We start from the raw sequence: 15,854 nt of genomic DNA, 5'->3' as shown, positions 1-15,854 counted from the left end.
TTACAAGTTCTTTAAAGGTTAAATATCTTGATTGTCTGTTACTTTTGTGTGGTGTTATTTGTATGTAGGAGTAGGTAGTTAGGGTTGTTAATATTGCTATATAGTTTAGCAGCATATCTTAGTGTGGTATATTGTCTTCTTATAAACAAAGGTGGTTCATTTAGTGCAGCTTAAAGACTTGCCACCGGACTAGTACGGAAGGCACCCAGCACAAGTCTCAAAGATGCACTTTGGATAACGTCTAAGACTTTAAGAATTTTTTTACTAGCATTTTTACTAGTCGAATAGCACATTGCACCGTAATCTAATTTACTACGGATGGGTGATTTAAATATATATAGCAGAGTAGTTGTATCAGCACCCCAATTTCTGTTAGAAAGTATTTTAAGGAGGTTTATTTTTGGCTGACAGGATAAGGCTAATTTTTTGATATGGTCTGTCCATTTCAAATGACTGTCGAATCTCAATCCTAGAAAGTCTGTTGAATCTACTTGTTTTATGTTAATATCATTTAGAATTAGGGTAGGTTTGCTATTGGTTTTATTTTTACTAAAGATAATAAAATAGGTCTTTTCACTTGAAAAGGTAAAACCACTTTTGTGGGACCATATTTCCAGTTTGTGAAGAAATGCCTGAAAGAATTTGTCGCGAGAGAGATATTACAACTTCTAGTGTAAACTATTAGATCGTCAGCATACAAATTTGCTTTTAATGGTAACTCTATTTCTGGTGCAATATTATTAATAGCTAATAAGAAAACTGTAGGGCTTAGAGTGGAACCTTGTGGAATTCCATTTTGTAAGTGCTCAGTCTTTGAACTGATGCCATTAACACGAACTTGAAATGTTCTGTTACTCATAAAATTTTTAACAAAGGCTAGAAAGTTTCCTTGTATGCCACAGCTAACCATTATTTTCAGAATGCGATGTCGCCATGTAGTATCAAAGGGTTTTTTTATCTAAACAAAATTTAAAACCCACAGTATGGTGGATATATGTAGATAATGTATTCTTAAGATGGCCTGATGGATCAGAGTTGTTGGATACATTTCTGAATTATATAAACGATAAAGAAGAAACAATAAATAACATTTACCATGGAAAATGATTGTAACAACACACTACCTTTCCTGGATGTTTTAATATGTAGATATTTAAATCTAAATTACAAATAAAATCACAGCAATAATATTAAAAAAAGGATTATTAATATTGAAAAAGAGTCTGAAAATTGCTACCTTAATTTTTAAAATCTGAATCGAATATCAAAATTTCGGGCAGCAATTTAAAAACACCTTGTGTTGTTACATGCACCAAATTGTCATATATTTAAAACCTGAGTTTAATTAAAATCCATTTCTAGCGCCGTGCGGTCCTATTTGCATAAATCTTTACAAGTAATTATAACGTCCAATACGGGAAACTCGGAAAATAAAAGTTAATTACTACTTGGCCCATTATTCTAATTTAATGATCCCTTGGAAAAGTTACAGAAAAAGTAAAAAAAGGGCAGGTTAAATATTAATATTTTTAAAATCTCCATTAAGCTTAATTAATTTTACAAAATTTTTTGAACAAATCGTTGCTTATGAAAAAGTTTTATGTTATTTAATGAATGCAGAATTTAATTGGATTTGTTAGTGTATCTAATTTTTTAATTTTTCTTTTCTGTCTCATTTTTTTTATATTATGGATTGAAAAAAAAAAGAAGGAAAAGACAGTTAAAAACGAAAAGACAGTTAAGATTCGATTTCACGTATAGTACGTCTGTGTATCCGCTTATACGTATTTCGGCCTAATAGGCCTCTTCAGAACTGAAAATAAATCTATTCTGGCTTAGGAAGCAACTCTAACATGGTTTCGAATGGTCGCAAATAGCGACATTTGATATAAAATCTGTAAACTAATTTTCGAAACCAAATTCAGATTTTTGCTTTAATCTGTGCCTTCTAAGAATTGCAAGGCAAAACAGACGTTGATAAAATGTGATTGACTTCCATTTTGACTCAAACAAAGTTGATCAAACTCAAATATCAATGATATTAGATATGAGCAAATGAGCTTGGGAAATATGCAAAATGTAACTAAGTGCATATTTGCATATTTTGAATAAATTATATAAGTGCATATGTATTTATTAAAAGTGCATATTTTCAGGTATACTACAATATAGACAAATATTTAAGAACGCAAGTATGCAACTAGTGTACTTCATTAATGTTTTTTGTCCGTTTAAAAGTGACTAAGGGAATCGCCATTGGTCTTATTATTTTGTATATAAAATTTTAATAGAGGTGAAAACCCATTAAATTAGGATATTATATTATATTAATTTTAAAGTGGTGAAGTGCTACAAGTTTATTAGTTAACTTTTTAATTTCTAATTTTCAGATTGTATGTAAAAAAAGTTTCAAGTTAATCCACACTTGGGCACTGCAACGATAAATCTCGTGCTCAAAAGCCTTAAGATTAGGTTCAGCAGCTTATAACTACAAATAAAACGAAAGTTTCTTACCAACAAAATTTTAATAAGGATCTCTGCAGTTTGCTGATTGGTTGCGTTATTGTAATTGCAAAATTGGATAATTCATTATTCCAACAATTTATAAAAAAGTACTGAAATAATGATGTTGTACAAGATCCTTCTGCTATTACTCTACGAAAAAAATATGTAGATTCCAGCATGCAATTTACTGTGGAAGCGATTAAACCTGTAATTGAGAATAATCCAAAATGGATCTGTTGACGAGACAAATGATGTTAAAGGACGGTATATTGCAAATTTAGTTATAGGAAGTTATAGGAAGTGAGTGTAGCACCGGATATTTATTTTTCGTTAAGAAGTTGCAAAAAACGAACAATGTAACTATTTGTAGATTTGTAAATGAATGTCTGAGTATCTTTTTATAGCTCAACCGATACTAACTGAAAAAAATTTGTTATTGTTACGTGATGCTGCGCAATATATGATCAAAACTGGACAGCATTTAAAAATATATTTTTGAAGTTATACTTCTATACGCACGGTCGGCATGGAAATTTGCACGGGAGTGAATCTGTGAAACCATTACATATGTAAGATAATGAGTAAGAGAGAGACATAAGATATATTTTCTCTCTCTTCCTCTCTCGAGAATAAAAATGTTCCTTTTGTATATATATTTAATATAATAAATATATTATATTATAATTATATATATAATATATAATAATATTATTATTTATGTGATATGTTTTGTATTATTTATTAAATGTTCAATTATTTTAGGCTTTTGTATTTCAAAATAATCACTGTATGACAGACAACTGTCAATTTTGAAATCCGTTAGTATCATGTCTAATTGCAAATCTTTTACGTGTTTGGTTCATACGCTGGTGTACGTGAGTTCGAATCCCAATATGAATTTCCTTTTTTATTTTTGAAATATTTAAAAACCTTACGTTAATGTTATTAAATATATGTAATATACGCTAAAATGCTAAATTTTAAAATAAAATGAAAATTTACAACATAATCCGAGATGTTGGTTTTTTATTTTTATCTTCGTCAAGTAAGTTATGTTTATTGGCAGTTTTAAATACTTATAAATATTGCATTTTAATTTTTATTGTATTATTATATTGAATTATGTTGCAGTGTATTGTATTGTAATTTTTATATTAATAACAAAATAAACAATGAATTTTACTGCAAAGTATGTGTAAAAAATTTTTTTGCATTCAACTCCTTTTATACATACATAAAAATAAAATATATATTTTCATTAAAATATTGATACAATCCTTCATTTACTATACTCCTATTACAGGTCAAATGTTTATATAGAGCAAACGATGCACCATATACCTATATACCTAATTCTTTTTCTCTTTCTGCTCTCTCTCTCTCTTACCTATAGCATTAAATATGTAATGATTGTGCAGATTGACTCCCATATAAATTTGTAACGGCGAACGCGTGTATGGAAGTATAACTTCTACCGGCAGTCCCACTGGACTGCCACACCCGTTTTTTTTTTCTTCAAACGTCAAATAATGATGACATTACTTATCTAACTTGATCCTGTCAAAGTTTGATGTCTCCGCCGGCAGCAGTTTTTTTCCCATTTCTTTACGGCAGAGGGAAAAATGTTGCCATGGCAACAATATGAAACATGTCACAAAGCAACAATAAAATGTCATTAACAACAATTAAACATAATTTTTATTTATAGTAATATTAAAAGTACAATTAGTTAATGAGGCATTTTCAAAATTGAAACCGTGCAAAAATGTTCCCGACTCTTGATACGCATTGGTAATTGTTGATGATACTGATGGTCGAGAACAACTTTTAGCAATCATTCCCGATGTTGGCGGCTTGCGAACAACAATAAGCTGTCTTTAATAATTGCAAACAACTGTCAAACAACTGTAACCAGGGACACGCAAATCCCACCGACGACTTAATTATTTTAATTTCTAACATCTAGACGACTTTGATAGTTGTCACAATTAATTTCGAGTAAAAATAGCGTATGAATTGTACTATTTATGGTTGAAAATTGCTACGTTTGAAGAAAAAATAGTATACTATATCCGCCTCATAAAGTAATATACTATTTTTTAAATTTGATACACGTTACCTGTTTAGAACATGCTTTAAATATGTTAGTAGAAAATGTAAGGACAGAGTTTCCAGTGGCCAATCAATTTACTGAATCAATTACTAGATTAGAAAAGCGAAACATTTCACTAGACCAAAGTATTGAAATTATTAATTCATTAAATGAAAAAAATAAACATATTAGGGAAACCAACAAAGTGTATCAAAAATTCTGCGCAGTGTTAAAGAAAAATGAAGGACACCAAAGAATAATTTAAATGAATAATATTAAGATGGAGAATTGTAAAGATAATTTAGTTTTACAGGTAGAACCCTCAATTGTACAATATTCTCAGTTGTTTCTTTATCTACATGTGAAGTAGAAAGAAGTTTTTCTGCATATAAACAATTATTATCAGCTGGACGGCACAGTTTTTCTCTTAATAATTTAAAGAAACATTTAATAATATATAGTTTTAACTGAAATAATAGTATAATAAAGAATGATGATGATGAATCAAAGCAGTGGCGGATCCAGAAATTTTTGTCGGGGGGAGGAGGGTCATTGGTCTTGAGGATGATTTTGATATAGGATTTAGATTTTTGCACCCTTCAGTGACTGATCCCCAAATTGTTGCATCTTTACGATTGATATGATTTGTAACTCATATAAGGGAACCATTTTATCATTAATTAGTTTAAGCGATATATTTAACCAATGAGAAGTTATTAAAATCCAAATACCCTACAGGTGCAAAGAAGGGTACAACATTAAGGGGCCCTAAACTTAAGACAAAAAAAAAATAATTTAAACTCACATACTCTATGATAGTAAAAATAAGTGTACAAGACTATTAAACCAAAGGAAAGTTGTTAACAAAAAGAGAAATCAAACGATTTCTACCTAGCGAAACCGAATTCAAATTTTTACCACTATGTTTCCTAAAACTTGCGAAACAAATAGCTGGATAAATTACTCGGGAAGGGAATCTAAAATTGAATTTCACATGCCGTTCATTCTGGTTAAAATTCGTAGTGAGTTCAGTTTCTGGTACTCCAAACGAAGTAAGTAATAAAACATAATGACAGTATTAGATTTTTGTTTTGATACAGGGCAGCGACAACCGCCTATAGGTATTTCGACCTCTTAAGGTCATGTCAGAACGGTATAGCCACTGCTCTAAACCAAAACAAAAGTCTCTCAAGTCCTAGACAATAGTTATCAAAATAACTATATACGGACGTAACTACGCCATCTAAAAACAAAAAGAGAAATCAAACGATTTCTACCTAGCGAAACCGATTCCAATTTTCACCACTGTGTTTCCTAAAACTTGCAAAACAAACAGCTGGATAAATTATTCAGATCTAATACCGTCATTATGTGTTGTGCATTATGTTATGAAAGTTGTTAAATTATTAATACTGAAAAATCAAAAACTATCAATTTAAACTAGGATTTAATAGACAATTAATTTAAACACATCCATCCTATGCTTACAAAATCAAGAAAAAACCAAGATTAAATAAGTATAAACCAAAGTTCAGTAATTTAAATGCAATAACTTAATGTAAGTGTAAACATTAATTAATGTATTAAATATTCCTAATAACCTCTATCTTATAGTTGGATATCCGACATCAATTTGTAAAAACATTTATTTATTCCTTATTGCTATACGGAGTGGAAACATGGACTTTCGGAATTACAATTATGAGGCGTATAGAAGCCTTTGAAAGGTGTGTTTTTTGAAGAATGCTAAAGATTTTGTGGACAGAGCACATGACCAACAACGAGGTGCTGAGAAGAATGAGGACTGAGAGAGAACTTCTAAATATTGTAAACAACAGAAAACGAGTTATCTAGGATATATTTACAGAGAAGAAAAATATAACTTTCTACGACTCATAATGGAAGAAAACCTAAAAGAAAAAATAAGTCCAGGAAGAAGAAAATGCTCCTGGCTGAAGAATGTAAGAACGGGACAGGCATGGACACACATTCGATACTAAGAGCAGCTCAAGATAGAGCAATTTGCTGTAGTTAAAGCCACCTTTCCGTAATGCAAAAGGAACCTTAAGAAGAAGTATAAACAGCATTTTATTTACATTAATTTATTCAACAAAAAACATAGTATAATTTAAAAACAGTTATTTCTATAATTAGGCAATTTAGGCTACAAGTGAGTGAAATATATTTTTACTTGGTATTGAAATTTTTCTCACGAATTTTCAGCAACAGCCGGCAACGAGCTAAATAAAAGTTTGGTGATTAAAAACACTATAAGAATACGATTAGTAAATATTATATAATTTTATAAAATGTATTCTTTTCGACTATCTAATTTAGCAAATTGCTCTATGTTTGTATCAATATCTAGAAAAATTTTTGGATGCATATTGATAAGTGCTAAACCAGTTAACCTTTCCTCTACAATTCTATTTCTAAGCCAAGTCTTTAAACGATTAAGCATAAAAAGACTAGGCTCTGCTATTGCTGCACTGACAGGCCGTGTAATTAATATTTGCAGAAATATTTTGATATTTGGATACATATGAATATCGTAGTTTTCTAATATTTCTATAATCGAATCTGGAAGTTTTCCATTATTTTGCACGACTCTTTTCTACTTTTTAATCCACAGTGAAAACTCTTGTTTTACTGTAGAATATGTAGTAGATGGTCCAATAATATTCTGGAAGGTGTCAACAATTTTTTTGAATGCAACTTTATCTTCTGGTGTGTTCTTAGTTTCAGTTAAAACAACTCAAATATTACGTAGATTCATAACTTTCGATGAAAGTCGTCCTTCTAAATCAGTTAAGATATTGTCTAATAGGGGTATATATCTTCGGATATATACCCCTATCTAATCTAATAAATAGATCTTCGCAAGAGTTAGCATGTTGGTTTTGGTGACAGGTTTAACGAGAATCTATACGAGACATCTTCAATTCAATGTCTAGTTGTTTAGGCTATTACCTTTACTTCATAGTAAAGTTTGCTAAAAACCGACTCATCATTTGATCTTTTATTTTGAGGAATGCATTTAGTTTCCTCTATGGCCTCAGTAACCTTCTTTAAATATAATTTTGTTAACTGAAGAAGACGACTAAGTGATACAGTTGTACCTAAAACACCACTAAGACAAACTACTGAAATTCTGGGCTCCTGATAGTTTGCAGTAATGAAAATGCAGCAGTTGACATTTTACTATCCTTCCACGTAGAAATTGTTTTAAAAGTGTTGTATATTTTGATGATTAATTCACCCTAGAACTGAAGATGATCTTCATGCCTTGCAACACAACGAGTTTCACAAATACCTTGGACAGCATCCCACAGTTCCTTTATTTGTATTCACTAACGTATCATACAGAGCTAATACAACAACAATATTCACGTTGATATTTATTACCAATAAATTATAAAATGTAGCACACAGTCTCAACAATTATTATAATACATATTTAAATTACAAACAACCAATTCGTAGACTCGTAGAACAAAACTGAAGATAAGAAATACCTAATACAAAATAAAAATGTGCTAATTTAGTGCGAAAAGTTTGTCATGTACATTGAATGAGCAGTGTAATGGTAATTCTATTGTATCGAGATTTGAACGATTCTCTGGCACTCAAATAACGAATTGACAAAATTTGAAAGTCGCGTAACTATGAATTCGCGTAAGTCGGGGTAGCGTTAGTCAAGGTATTACTGTATTCAGAATATTGTTGATTTTTTTAAAGAGCAATGTCAAAAGGCTTCCTCTTAATTCTATACTTACCCCTAGAATAAATGAGTTTGAATCATTTCCACTCTTGAGTTCCTGCTTATAGGGTTGATGGGATTTAAATTATTTTATTTAGGATTATTTAATTGATATTTAATTTTGTTTGGAGAAAGAGGGGAGAGGTCATAACCTCCGTGACCTCTCAGTGGGTCCGCCACTGAATCAAAGAATAAATGAATATAATGATGTAAATAATACAAATTTCAATAAATATTTTTTGTGACTTTAGCACAAAATAAAATAAATACCTTCAATACAAGTATTACTGCGTCTTTATTTATATGCAATAAATGCATAAAAACATAAAAAGCATATTTTAACGAATATTTCAACTGTGTTTTGTGCATATTTGCATGCATGTTTTAGGATTTTTAAGTGCATATTTCACGAGCTCTAATGATAAGATATGTATAAATGCTTTTTTGTTTTAACTCTTATTTCAATTCTGTTATAAGAAATGTAATAAAAAAAAATCACCTTAATAAATTTCTCACCTCTGAAATTGTTACCGTAACCCAATTTTTAATAAAAACAAAGACCTCGTGTGCATTCTAGGAAAATGTTAATTTGAATTCCCTACGTAATATGTTACTGTCAGAGCTTTGGGGGCATCGCAGTCGTTTTTTATCTATAGTACACAAGGGACATCGCTTTAACGCCAACAAAACGTTAGAAATACGTTTTGTTTCGCCTTCTTTTGTTTATGTGACAATCGATCACATAAATGTCACACTAAGGACGCACTTCGAACGACATGGGTTTCAAGAGCTGGTCAAGATTTATAAATATTTTAAAGATTTTAGTCCGTTTGTTGGAATTAGATTTTACCATGTAAGTATAAAAATATACTGTACATTAATAAAAAAATTATCTAAGTAAACTTATATATTTTTTATAAACTGATTTGTGCCTAAGCATATTTGAGATACCTTTTCATTATTACTACTAAGACAATTAATAGTTATTTAACCAACAAGTGTATTAATAAGGGCGATTAACAATTGAGATATTTTAACGCGTGAGCGAAGCGAGCGCGTTAATGTTCGAGATTGTTAATCGTCATTTTAATTCCCGTGTTCGTTACAAAACTTTTCCGTCGACCGTACTTTTCAGAAATAAGGATATCTTAGTTTAAATATTTATTTACTTAACGATAAACAACAATTTTTTTAGCTTTCATTGCCTTTATTCAAAGTTTCCTTAGTGGTAGTTTTATTATAGTAAACATTAATATTCAAAATGGTACAATTACCGAAATTAAAGGAAGATATTGGTAAATGATTATCTGCTGTATAGCATTTTGACAAATTTATATTTAAGTCTTCTTGGACCTCTGTAAATTCTGTGATAGAAGAAGTTAAATTCTGGTGGAGTTAAATTAAACTCTTCATCAATATCCATCCTCTGATTTTTCAAATACACAAAATTTTAAACAATATTATAAATAATGACATACAATGACAGATAGTACTAACAGCGGCTACTTCATTTTAAATTAATTTTTTACTGGCAATATAAATAGGTATATGTTTGGTTGCCTACACCACAGGTCACTGCCAATCATAGAGCGTTTAATTAATTTATGCAAGCAATGTATGTTGTGTTGCCTATAATGAAATCGTTCATTAATAGAAAATCATTCATTAATAGGGGTCATTAATCAATGATTTTGAGGGTGTTAAAATTGATCATAAATGAACGGTCGACGGAAAAAAATATTTATTGAATGTATATAATTATTATAGGTGGGAGACTTTTGTCAAAAAAGGTCGATTTCATACCCACAAGCTGAAGCTTGTTTTATTCGCCAATTAGCTACCATGTTTAAAAGTTTACCGAAAATTTTCCACGAGAACGTATTTATTTATTACAATTTATAAATAATATTTTAACGCTAATCGGGGCAACACATCATATTTAAGTAACCGGAAAACTCGGGTCCATTGGGCCCACCATTGTTCTTGAATTTACTATTCATATTTTGCTATATACCTCATGGACAAAAATATCAAATATTTTGGAATTTTCTAATTTTTTTTTAAATAAATTATGGTCAATCAAATCGTTAATTGTGGAAAAGAGTTTATTTTAACAATGTTTAATGAACAATTTTAAATTTTTATGCGGAGAAAATTGCGAAAAAACAATAATGCTTAATGCTAGGTAAATAAGCTTTTTTTACTCTAAACCTAAATGCCAAATTAAATTGCTTAAACAAGTCTTTTTAATTAAAACAAGTGCATGTTTAGTAACGAGTATTCCTCTCTCTAGCTGTTATTACTGCTTGCATCCTTCTAGGCATGCGTGCAAGTAAATTTTGGACATACCCTTGGGAAATAGCATTCCATTCAGCCTGTGTAGCAAGCCGAAGCTGCTCTATTGTATTTGACACGGAATTTCTTTGTTGTATGCGGCGTTTTAGCTGATCCCACATGTGCTCTATTGGATTTAAATCAGGACCAAATAGAGACCAGTCCAATCTTTGAATTTGGATCTCATCAAGATATTACCGTACTATGGTAGCAGCATGTAGTCGAGCATTATCGTGCATTAAGAAGAATCTGTCATATCCAATGTAACCAACATATGACAAAACATGATCTTTTGCAGAATATTGTGAACGTAAGTCTCACCAGTCATTCTTCAGATCACTTTCACAAGTGCGGTGCGTCCCTCCGAACTAATACCTCCCCAAAGCTTTATGCCATCACCTCCACAACTAATGGTCTGGGTAAGATTGCAAGTGGCGAATCGTTCTCCAACTCTTCTGTTATAGTCGAAACGTGGTTTCGACCATCTGGCTTATAAAATATAATAGGATTCTGGTCTCATCAGTGAAAAGAACATTTTTCCAGCTGTCGATATTCCAATGAATATGTCTTTTTGCAAATTCTAAACAACGAACTTTATGATTTTGGAAAAGACGTGGAACTTTTGCAGGACGTCTGGGCTTTAAGTCTGCTTCTTTTAATCTTCGTCTTACTGTTTTTGAGCTCACATTAACTTGTTTGACATTTAGTAGTTCATTTCTAAGGTTCATCGATGTCAATGAGCGATTTCGTAGAATTAAGAACCAAAAAAATGGTCATTAATTGCGGTTGTGCACCTTGGATGTCCTTGACCAGGCCTTTGTACAAAATTGCTTGTCTCATGGTACCTTTTCAAAATATTCGAAACTGTAGATTGACTTCTCCTGAGACGCCGTGCTATATTTTTTTGTGTATATCCTTCCTCGTACAAAATTGCAATCTGTGCTGCTTGGCCTTCATCGCAGTGTCGAATTGGTGGCATATTTGTTATAGATTTACTTGAATCAAAACAATATTTAATGAAACTTAATAGATTAAACTAAAAATAACCGAATTACTATGATTTTTTACTTTTTTTTTTTTTTTCTTTACGTGGTTTTTTATGATAAAATGTACGAATGACACTAAACGCTAAATAAACGTCAAAATAAACGTCACAATATTTCAAACCAATTGAGTATATCAGCCTACTATATGAGTAAAATCAGTAATCTAAAATTATTTTGAAATAATAGTGACTACACAAAAAGAATTGAAAAATTCCAAAATATTCGATATTTTTATCCATGAGTTTATTTCGAATATTCTTTTTTGTTCTTTTATTGAAGTTAAATTTATATTCTCTATACTAAAAGAACAATAGATTAATTAATTATTTTTTATTATTGCAATATTCACAAATTTTTTAATTATAAAGTGATCCTTACACACATTTCTACTAAATATTTCGCAAATTTGTGTTTCTGTTTCCTGTCCTTTTTTGTTGGCACATGTGCCACCTTTTATTTGTTAAATATGGAGGTTTTCTAGTTTTGGCTTTTTATTATGTGGATCAACTTCCTGCAAGCATTTTTCAATACACTGTTTTGTTTCCCGACACAGTCCCCTTAATTTTCTTCTCAAAATTTGAGGCAACACTAGTTCTGTTGTCGTTTTAAGAAACAATCTTTCCTTTTTATTTTTGTTTTCTTTTCATTTTGGATGTAAATTTGTCCAAGTAATAAATGAGACTACCCCAGCCACGTCCAAAATATTCACAAAAACCTCAAAAGCTAGCGGTTAGTCCATCTTTTGTATATATATTCGAAACCATATTCGGTACTATTATAATAGAATATCATATCTGATTTTTTGTTAACATCGCCTTAACAGTCAGCATTGTGATGGATACTAGACAAGACTAGGGCACTTCTTTGTTTTTTCGGAACTTAGGAAACAAGAGATGCTTTTGGGATGAATCCTAAAATTAACGATTTCTCTAAACGGTTCTTGTTTGGTAGATATTCCTAACGAAGATACCTCTTACTTTTTTTACACTGTGCCCACCGAAGTTAGTATGTTTGCCAGTAATTTATGTTCGAAAGCAAGATAAGTGAAATATTTCTCGCTGTTATTAAGTCTCATTCCTGTTAGAATTATAATAAGGCTCAATAAGTTGCTTTAGACCTTGAAAAGCAAGGCCTTCTTTACTGTATTTCCATTTTTACCTGTATATGGTACTTCACCTGAAAGGTAATATGTTACCAAGTCACAAGCCTACCATATTTTCATGCCATATCTATATAGCTTTGAAGACATATATATTGCTTAAAAAGACACCTTCCTTGATACGAAACAAGTTGCTCATCTACCGTTATGCTTTTTCTGGTAAATATTATTTCTAAAAGTTTTGGTTAGCTTGATTTCATACATCGCGTATTGTTGCTAATTTGTCGTTATTTCTTTGTTTAGACCTCGTGTCTTTATCGACAAATCGAAAAAATCGAGCAAATTTTTAAATCGTGTTATCCCTATACAAGCTTTAAATATAGGAGCTCCATAAAACTCATTCAAACGTACATCTACATTATGGTTGTTCGCACTTAGGTGCCCTGCGGTTAGTCGTAGTCCAATAAAGGGATAAAGCTTTGTCGAATCGCAATATTTAAATTTTCTTATTTCAAGGACTTTTTCGGCTTCTTTATTTGTACACTTCTCTATCTCGTTTACAATTTTTTCGTCCAGAAACAAGCCAAAGAAATCAATCAGTTCATATACACTTCGACCAGGAGACAACATTATGTTGTAAGTTGGCATACGTTCTGTCAGTTGTGATTGACCCTTCCAGTTAAGAATGAAACGATCGTATAAGCCAAATGACAACAAATAGAGTAGTAAAGACGGCAAGAAACGGTTACCCAATAGGAAGATGATCAGTAGGAAGACCAACGATGGAATGACAACTTACTTGAGGCACATTGAAAAAGAGACAGAGTCATGTCTACGTAAAAAGTAGAAGAAGTTAATATTATCCTTGGTTCTAAAAACTACACAATCTGAAATCTGGGAACTTGTAGCCACACACTCCAAGAACTCTTTACTTGCTGCCGAAAGATGATCTTTAATTTCAGAGTCACTTTCAAGCCACTTACTTCAGGAAAATCTTCATCATCTAAGTCCCATAAATGATTAGCAATCTCTTGCCAATTGTATAAAATGTGTATACCTAACTATGTTATTGCATTACAAGTATCATTATTAGTTTTTAAAATTCATTTATGATAGATGTAATACCTATTGTAAAAATGCCTTTGCAAAATTGTATTATTGGATTCCAGGAGGCATAAAACTCGTTTATATAAATCAGAAAATCATTTTCTAAAATAATTACCTGCCTGCCAGTTTTGTCAATTTAAGTAACAAAATTCTTTTAACGCAAAAATTTCAAAAATTTTAATAAATATTTTAAATAGCTTATGACTTTGTTGACAAGACAACAAGACTTGTTGTCGAACTTCTTCTTTAGCATCTCTATTCTTTCTTTTTTCAGTACCCTATCCGAGGATCCGCCAGGAGCGGAAAGTGACTAATCAACACTTCAAATCTCCTCCAGCGCACATCGATGAAAGAAGAACTCGCTGGTGGAAATGCGTGTCTGGTGCGTTGACAGGACGAAGGCGATGTACATCGTTACATCCCCTTCTCTTTGAAAAAAATTTAGCATATCTTTTTTTGTGAAGTTGAGCCTACAGCGCCGTGATTTCATTCACCCTTCGTAGTAACTTGATCTTTATTCTTCTGCCGTTGTTGCAGGTCGTCCGAAATTTCTTTATCCGCTTTTCCATTAGTTCTCACAGGAACTAATTTCCGAAAGTCGGAATTGTTTCCTGGTCGTGACTCTCTCGGAGTCGTTATTGCTGCGACTTCAGGTCCCGTCGGTGTATCGGCATCGCGACGCTTTCTTTTTCATTGCAAGCAGTCAGTACCGTGTCTTCTTCGTATCTGAGATGATTGACATTAATTGCGTTGATTTTAATGCCTTTATCTTTGTTAAAGGTTTCTTTGAAAATAAATTTGGATTAGATATTAAAAAGTAAAAGAGATAAAATACATTCTTTCTCCACTCCAACGTCGTATTTCCACTACCTCCATCGTATTCTCACCAATTCGTATGTTTAAACATTTATGCCAATACAAATTTTTGATAATACGGAGGTCTTTGTCATTAATTCCCACCTGTTTTAAGATACCGATCAGTTTGTCGTTGCTGACCCTGTCAGAGACCTTTTCGAAGTCGATATAACCCATGCATACCGGTTGCTCTATATCGTTGCGTCTTTAAGCCATGTTTGCCAAGATTGTTTCTAAAACCAAACTGTGTTTCGCTTAGTTGCACTTCTATTTTATTTTAAATTCTCTTCTAAAAGTGAAGTACTCTTCTGGATTTTCTGGATCTTCTGGAATTTCTTCTGGACCGGTTGCTTTTCTATTCTTATTGATAGTTGTATAACTCCTTCCATTTCATAAAAGGTTATGCTTGAACCACTCGATATATTTTTTATTTAAATTTCTGTGCTTTTGTCGTCAAACAGTTCTTAGATATCAGATATTTTTCGAATTTTTTACTTATTTTTTCAGATATTTGTACAACATTCCATGTCTTATTGTTCTCTCGTAGATTTAGATTTTATCTAAAGTCTTCGTCTCTAATCTCTAGTCTTTGAGTCTGGTGTTTAGTATATTAATACCTCTATAGTTTTTGGCGTCTTCTTTGTCTCCTTTTCTGAACATAGTCATCATTATGCTATATCTCCATGCGCCTAGTATTTTGCATTTTAATGTTATTTTTGGACCAGTTTTGTCATCTCTAGGATTATACTTTCTCCTTTACAAGAAACTCATTAGTTATTGCGTGTTATCTTGCTGACTTTATATTTTAACACCAAATGTAATTTTCCCAACTAACCTTATACTTTTGTTAAAATAATGCATTAATTTTTTACTTGTAACAGCCAGTTTAAAGAATATTTAAGTATTCCGGAAGTTTCTGTACTTTGCGCCATGCGCCTAAATACTTTTCTAAGTGTGAAACTTTTGACATTAGGGATATGACTTTATTAAACTATATTTAAATATTATTTAGTATATCCGAGGACAAAGTTGTCATTTGTCGCAGTATTATGAAAG

The sequence above is a fragment of the Diabrotica undecimpunctata genome, chromosome 8, assembly GCF_040954645.1.
Source record: "Diabrotica undecimpunctata isolate CICGRU chromosome 8, icDiaUnde3, whole genome shotgun sequence".
Lineage (NCBI taxonomy): Eukaryota > Metazoa > Arthropoda > Insecta > Coleoptera > Chrysomelidae > Diabrotica > Diabrotica undecimpunctata.
The sequence above is the reverse complement of the archived record's forward strand: the minus strand, read 5'-3'. Positions refer to the sequence as shown.